Source organism: Nerophis ophidion, linkage group LG14 (genome assembly GCF_033978795.1).
Source record: "Nerophis ophidion isolate RoL-2023_Sa linkage group LG14, RoL_Noph_v1.0, whole genome shotgun sequence".
Taxonomy (NCBI): domain Eukaryota; kingdom Metazoa; phylum Chordata; class Actinopteri; order Syngnathiformes; family Syngnathidae; genus Nerophis; species Nerophis ophidion.
Genome location: NC_084624.1, coordinates 52,374,749 through 52,382,777, shown reverse-complemented (window position 1 = coordinate 52,382,777; position 8,029 = coordinate 52,374,749). Strand labels below are relative to the sequence as shown.

The window sequence follows — 8,029 nt, the reverse complement described above, 5'->3', positions numbered from 1 at the left end:
ATATTTCATCATTGATATATAAACTATCAGACTGCGTGGTGGGTAGTAGTGGCTTTCAGTAGGCCTTTAAGTTGCTTTTTCCTCATATCCTAACCAAGATAATTTTACATATTTTATTGTATGTTTTAATTCAAATCACTAACATCAAGGACTGCAGACGAATTTAACTACTTGCATAATTCACCTTCAACTAATTCAAATAAGCACACAATTTAACAACTGCAAAGCAGTTTAAACAGCGTGACCTTTGAATCTCTCAACAAGCAGCACATGTAACAAACAATACATTGGATATGTTTGCTCCTTAAGCACAGACCCAGGCTTCTGGGTTCCAAACACTTAGTTTGGACCCAGTAAAAAGATGTGAACTTACCAGTAAACTCTTCGATCTTTTCCTTTACCCAATGTATTTTAGTCCAGTGTTTTACTATGTGATGTTGCTGCCATTAGCTGCTCTGCAAGACCACTGGAAAAAGTTCTGAGCAGCCAAACTTTTCTGGAGTGCTGGCGTGAGCTGCCAATTAGGCTGATTGTGCTCACCTGTGCCAATTAGGCTGATTGTGCTCACCTGTGCGCTCCACTGTGGAGAGGGGAGGATGATGTCATCAGCACACGCTCACAGGTAAGTGTATCTCAAATTAGCCCCGCCCTTTCCAAACTTAGATATTGGGTTTCACTATGTGAAGCGCTTTGAGTCCCTTGAGAAAAGCGCTATATAAATATAATTCACTTCACACTATTCTGATTGTTAATTTGCTTTCTTTAAGTAAAAAAAAAAGAAGGTCAAAGACCAAGCTATTTGGTTTCTTGTGAGTATATACACTTCACTGCCGATGTGGGGGGGCGCCATCTAAAATCTTCTTGCCCAGGGCGCCAGATTGGTTAGGGCCGGGCCTGCATTCTAGTGAAATAAAATGATAAATAAAATCAAATTAATCTGTGCTTAGCCCTCCCGAAACATCACAATTCTAACACGTAACACTCTTTTTAAAAAGAAAAAAATGACTTATAAGTTCCCAGTTATGTTATTGTTGTCATTTGTGTTGCTTTGTGTTTTTACCGTGACATTGTCGTAATGTTCTTCTGTTGGGGTGGTGTGCAAAAAGCTCATGTCCGTGTGGTGTGCAAAAAGCTCATGTCGGTGTGGTGTGCAAAAAGCTTCAGGTCTACCTGAACTCACTTCCTCCGCGCACTCAACACCAGCTCCTCCAGGTGAGCATCCAAGGAGGAAATATGATAGAAATCCACAGATAAGGAAATTAATTTACATCAATCAATGATTATTTATATAGCCCTAAATCACTAGTGTCTCAAAGGGCTGCACAAACCACAACACAAACCGCTACGACTTTCTCGATATGCCCAAATAAGGGCAACAAGGAAAACTCACACCCAGTGGGACGTCAAAGACAATGATGACTAGGAGAAACCTTGGAGAGGACCCCTAGGGGACCGAAAACAATGGATGTGGAGCGGGTCTAACATGATACTGTGAAAGTTCAATCCATAGTGGATCCAACACAGCCGCGAGAGTCCAGTCCACAACTTTACTCTTTGGCTTCACGTTTGTGGGCAAACAAAAAGGAAGGTAAATTGTCCCCCCCCCCCTTTCAAGCCTATGTCACCTTGTTTTTTTGACTTGGTACTGAACAAGTGTTGAATTACAAATGTTTTGTTTGTCCCGTGAAAGGTCAGCAGACAGACTCCAATATCTTTGCTTTCTGATGACATTTTAAAACTCACTTTATAAAACATGTTCAATGTTTTGGAGTGCATGAGAAAGTGGCATCGAAATGTTCAGGCTTCCCCTTTTTAAAGGACAAAGTCCTCCCACAATCTTTTGTTCTTTGCTTTTTTGTCATCTGCTGCTTTGTTTTTTTAATGTCTTCATTTAAAGGCCTACTGAAAGCCACTACTAGCCACCACGCAGTCTGATAGTTTATATATCAATGATGAAATATTAACATTGCAACACATGCCAATACGGCCGCTTTAGTTAAATAAATTAGAATTTTAAATTTCCTGTGAGTTTCGTCTTGAAAACGTCGTGTAATGATGGCAGGACGTCACGGGTTTTTAGGAAGTATGAGCGCTGCACACACACACAGCTAAAAGTCGTCTGCTTTAACCGCATAATTATACAGTATTTTGGACATCTGTGTTGCTGAATCTTTTGCAATTTGTTCAATTAATATTGGAGAAGTCACAGTAGAAAGATGGAGTTGGGAAGCTTTAGCCTTTAACCACACAAACACACGGTGATTCATTTTTTTAAATTCCTGGAGGTGAAACGTTACTATGGATCAGAGTGCGGTCAAGCAGACATGAATCAAGACGGAATGTCAACCAGCAGGTTTCGGTGAGAAAATTGCGGTTAAAAAGTCAGTTCTTCCCGGAGAAAAGCTGAGCTTGTGCCGTCCATAGCTGCTCTCGACTCCCCTGAGACACTGCGCATCAAGACACCCGTGGAGACACACTTCCGACTATCAGGTACTATTAAACTCACTAAAACACTAGCAACCCAATAGAAAGATAAGGGATTTCCCAGAATTATCCTAGTAAATGTGTCTAAAAACATCGGAATCCGTCCCAATTGCGTTTTTTATTCTTATTTTTTTCCTAGTTCGTCGCTATCAATATCCTCAAACACGAATCTTTCATCCTCGCTCAAATTAATGGGGAAATTGTCGTTTTCTCGGTCCGAATAGCACTTTTTGTTGGAGGCTCCCATTAAAAACAATGTGAATATGTGAGGAGCCCCCACACATCGTCTGCGACTTCCGGTAGAGGCAGGGCTTTTCTCTAAGCACCGAAAGTTGCGAACTTTATCGTGGATGTTCTCTACTAAATCCTTTCAGCAAAAATATGGCAATATCGTGAAATGATCAAGTATGACACATAGAATGGAGCTGCTATCCCCGTTTAAATAAGAACATCTTATTTCAGTAAGCCTTTAAGAAATATATCATCCATCCATCCATCCATTTTCTACCGCTTATTCCCTTTCGGGGTCGCGGGGGGCGCTGGCGCCTATCTCAGCTACAATCGGGCGGAAGGCAGGGTACACCCTGGACAAGTCGCCACCTCATCGCAGGGCCAACACAGATAGACAGACAACATTCACACACTAGGGACCATTTAGTGTTGCCAATCAACCTATCCCCAGGTGCATGTCTTTGGAAGTGGGAGGAAGCCGGAGTACCCGTAGGGAACCCACGCATTCACGGGGAGAACATGCAAACTCCACACAGAAAGATCCCGAGCCTGGTTTTGAACCCAGGACTGCAGGAACTTCGTATTGTGAGGCAGACGCACTAACCCCTCTGCCACCGTAACCCTAACCCTTTTTTTTTTTTTTTTTTTTTTCATATAAGACATATAATGAAAAATATCATTATATGTCTTATATGAAAAAAAAAAAAGCATTTTCCTGCATTTGGACCAGATCAGACGCATGACTGCACCGGGAAAGTGCGTCCGCCAGTTTCTGTCCTCCTGCAGCCGTGACAACACAACCACTGCAACTCTGCCACCAGATCGCCATAGATGCATCCAGCAACGTGTTCCTCTCGCACAAAGACAAACAAAGGATCTGCGAGGAAATGAGAGCGGAAGAACAGCAGTCCTGGTATTCCTTGGTGGACGAGGACTAAAGCAGAGGAGGATTTCCCTTCCGATGGCGAAGAAAGCCGCCACGGAAGCTCTTACCACACCACCTCCTCTTCATAACTGCTCCTCCCTTGCCTCTCCAGCTTCAGTTGACTCTGCCAGGACCGCCCGCCATCCAGCGCCCGGATTGCTCGCAGCCTGGTGACGTCCCACCACTGACGAGGCACCACGCTCAGACAACGTCATGGCACACAGATTCTTGTTTTCTTAATCCCATGGTCAGCCCCCACCTCCTGACAATAACTCCACCTCTGCTGACTATTTGGACATTTCTTTCTTCAAAGGCTAATGTAGCTAGCCAGTCTATGTCTCCCAGGGTTGAAGCTCCAACCCACACACAGTCTCTAAGTCTCAAGCTCCTGTACTTCCTGTTTCCATGCCAACACAAGCATCTCAGGTTTCTAAAGTCCGGATCCCGCCAATTCTAGCTCACGGTTTTCCAAAGCTCACCCATCCTTGGCTTCTTCTCCTGCTGATGTCAGGTTTCATCAGCTCCTACCTCCTACCGGAGAAAACGTCTGAAATCCTGTTTCTGAGAGGGGACTAAGACTGGTAGCTGTGCGACTGAGGATGCTTCGTCCTGCAAGGTCGCTGCCTCCTGCAAGGGCGTCACTCACCTCTTCGCCAGCAAGGGTGCTATCAGCTTTAACTCCACCAGCAGCTCTTCCTTCTGTAAAGCTGCTTCTTCCTGGTAGGCCAACATCACCAGCTCTTCCTTTTGCAAGGCCACTGCTCGCCTTTCCACCAGCGCATTCTCCTGCAAGGCAGCATCCTCCTGCAAGACTACCAGCTTTTGCAGTGCCACAAGCTTCTCCAGTGGGTCCGACGATGCCACAAGCTTCTCCAGTGGGTCCGATGCTGCCTCATGCCTCGACCCCAGTGGGTCCATTAATGCCTCAAGCCTCGACCCCAGTGGGTCCGTTAATGCCTCAAACCTCAAACCCAGTGGGTCCGATGCTGCCTCAAGCCTCGACCCCAGTTGGTCCAATGCTGCCTAAAGCTTCGACTCCAGTGGGTCCTATAATGCCTTAAGCCTTGACCCCAGTGGATTCGATGCTGCCTAAAGCCTCGATCCCAGTGGGTCTGATGCTGCCTCAAGCCTCGAACACAGTGGGTCCGATGCTGCCTCAAGCCTCGACCCCAGCGAGTCCGTTAATGCCTCAAGTCTCGACCCCAGTGGGTCAGTTAATGCCTCAAGCCTCGACCCCAGTGGGTCCGATGCTGCCTCAAGCTCCGACTCCAGTGGGTCCGATGCTGCCTCAAGCCTTTACCCCAGTGGGTCCCATGCTGCCTCAAGCCTCGACCCCAGTGGGTCCGTTAATGCCTCAAGCGTCGACCCCAGTGGGTCCCATGCTGCCTCAAGCCTTGACCCCAGTGGGTCCCATGCTGCCTCAAGCCTCGACCCCAGTGGGTCCGTTAATGCCTCAAGCGTCGACTCCAGTGGGTCCGATGCTGCCTCAAGCCTTGACCCCAGTGGGTCCCATGCTGCCTCAAGCCTCGACCCCAGTGGGTCCGTTAATGCCTCAAGCGTCGACTCCAGTGGGTCCGATGCTGCCTCAAGCCTTGACCCCAGTGGGTCCCATGCTGCCTCAAGCCTCGACCCCAGTGGGTCCGTTAATGCCTCAAGCCTCGAACCCAGTGGGTCCGATGCTGCCTCAAGCCTCGAACCCAGTTGGTCCGATGCTGCCTCAAGCTTCGACTCCAGTGGGTCCGATCCTGTCTCCTCGACCGCAGTGGGTCTGATGCTGCCTCAAGCCTCGACCCCAGAGGGTCCGATACTGCCTCAAACCTCGACTCCAACGGGTCCGACGCTGCCTCAAGCCTCGACCCCAGTGGGTCCGATGATGCCTCGAGCCTCGACCCCAGTGGGTCCGATACTGCCTCAAACCTCGACTCCAACGGGTCCGACGCTGCCTCAAGCCTCGACCCCAGTGGGTCCGATGATGCCTCGAGCCTCGACCCCAGTGGGTCCGATACTGCCTCAAACCTCGACTCCAACGGGTCCGACGCTGCCTCAAGCCTCGACCCCAGTGGGTCCGTTAATGCCTCAAGCCTCGACTCCAGTGGGTCCGACGCTGCCTCAAGCCTCGACCCCAGTGGGTCTGATGCTGTCTCAAGCCTCGACCCCAGTTGGTCCGATGCTGCCTCAAGCTTCGACCCCAGTGGGTCTGATCCTGTTTCCTCGACCCCAGTGGGTCCGATGCTTTCTCAAACCTTGACCCCAGTGGGTCCGACGCTGCCTCAAGCCTCGACCCCAGTGGGTCCGACGCTGCCTCAAGCCCCGACCCCAGTGGGTCTGATGATGCCTCAAGCTTCGACTCCACTGGGTCCGATCCTGTTTCCTTGACCCCAGTGGGTCCGATGCTGCCTCAAACCTCGACTCCAGTGGGTCCGACGCTGCCTCAAGCCTCGACTCCACTGGGTCCGACGCTGCCTCAAGCCTCGACCCCAGTGGGTCTGATGCTGCCTCAAGCCTCGACCCCAGTTGGTCCGATGATGCCTCAAGCTTCGACTCCAGTGGGTCCGATCCTGTTTCCTTGACCCCAGTGGGTCCGATGCTGCCTCAAACCTCGACTCCACTGGGTCCGACGCTGCCTCAAGCCTCGACCCCAGTGGGTCTGATGCTGCCTCAAGCCTCGACCACAGAGGGTCCCACGCCACCTCCAGGCTTTGCCTCCAGCTCTGCATCCACCTCGCCTACTGCAGGAGTGCCCGTCTGGCACTTGCCCTGCCGCAGAGGCATCCGCCTGATGCACACACTCCTCTTTGTTGGCCCTTTGCGCCATCAGAAGACATTCCCAGGATTTGTGCGTAGACCACAATGGCTTCTGAGGATTTGTCGTCACCCACGTTTGCCTCCTCGTCGGCCACGCATGTGGACATTTCAAAGACGCCCTCTGGGTGTGGCGCGCCGCAGCTGCCCAGGCTCCATTTGGGCCCACTTTCGCCTCCTTGTGGGCCACATGTGTGGCCAACTCATGGATGCCCACCTCGCCAGCTGCATCGCCATTCTACTCGTCACCGGCACCTGACTTGTCCTCGGTGAATTTGGGAACACATTTGGGGCCTCTGGAATGTTTCCCTTAGAGGGGAAAAGGGGTGAGGGAATTACTGTCAGGACCTGTCAGGAGGTCATGTCTTGTTTCATGTTTGTTAAATAAATAAATAAATGGGTTGTACTTGTATAGCGCTTTTCTACCTTCAAGGTACTCAAAGCGCTTTGACACTACTTCCACATTTACCCATTCACACACACATTCACACACTGATGGAGGGAGCTGCCATGCAAGGCGCCAACCAGCACCCATCAGGAGCAAGGGCGAAGTGTCTTGCTCAGGACACAACGGACGTGACGAGGTTGGTACTAGGTGTGATTTGAACCAGGGACCCTCGGGTTGCGCACGGCCACTCTCCCACTGCGCCACGTGGTTCTCCTATCTTTAAGTCTATTTCCGTTATTGTGCTCGTTCCATTTGTCTGCTTTCTTGTTTCCAGGTGCGCTGATTTAAAAAATATATACATACATACACATATATATATATATACATATATGTGTGTGTATATATATATATATATATATATACACACTAATTTAAAAAATATATACATACATACACACATATATATATATACATATATGTGTGTATATATATATATATATATATACATATATACATATATACATATATGTGTGTATATATATATATATATATATATATATATATACATACACACATATATGTATATATATATATGTGTATGTATGTATATATTTTTTAAATCAGCGCACCTGGCAACAAGAAAACAGACAAATGGAAAGAGCACAATAACGGAAATATATATATGTATAGTATATATACATATATGTATATATATATATGTATATATATACATATATATATATATATATATATGTGTATATATATATATATATATACACATACATAATATATCTATTATGTCACTGCTGTGGAGGATCGGCTCCATCGAAAGACAAAAAAGTGCTTTAGCCATGGTGTGTGTGTGTGTGCGTGTGTGTGTGTGTGTGTGTGTGTGTGTGTGTGTGTGTGTGTGTGTGTGTGTGTGTGTGTGTGTGTGTGAATCAAATTAAGTCAAGTCAAGTCAGTGAGGTCAAGGCTTTAAATTGGAGATTTGAATTCAAGCTGAAGGGAGTGTCGAAGAGTACAGAAGAAAATGTTTATTATCAAAATGTTTTTGATTGATTGATTGAGCATGTAATAATATTGTAATTACATGACAGCATAGCAGCGGCAGTCAACCACGCCTGAACAAAAAGAAGGCGTTAAGAGCTGTGTCATGAGTTATTTATCATGAGTTATTGTCCTAGCTGCACAGTTAA

General features: G+C 47.6%; 1 protein-coding gene across 2 annotated transcripts in view; it reads right to left on the bottom strand.

Moving 5' to 3' along the window:
• Positions 1-8,029, bottom strand: part of b4galt2 (UDP-Gal:betaGlcNAc beta 1,4- galactosyltransferase, polypeptide 2) — a 157,739-nt gene that overhangs the window by 131,358 nt on the left and 18,352 nt on the right. The window contains exon 1 of one of the 2 annotated variants that reach the window (XM_061921019.1): positions 374-652. The exons of the other annotated variant lie outside the window; for it this stretch is intronic. The gene's annotated coding sequence lies outside the window, so the exon portion shown is untranslated. Of the gene's footprint in view, positions 1-373; positions 653-8,029 lie in introns of those variants that run through there. 2 annotated transcript variants of the gene reach the window in all.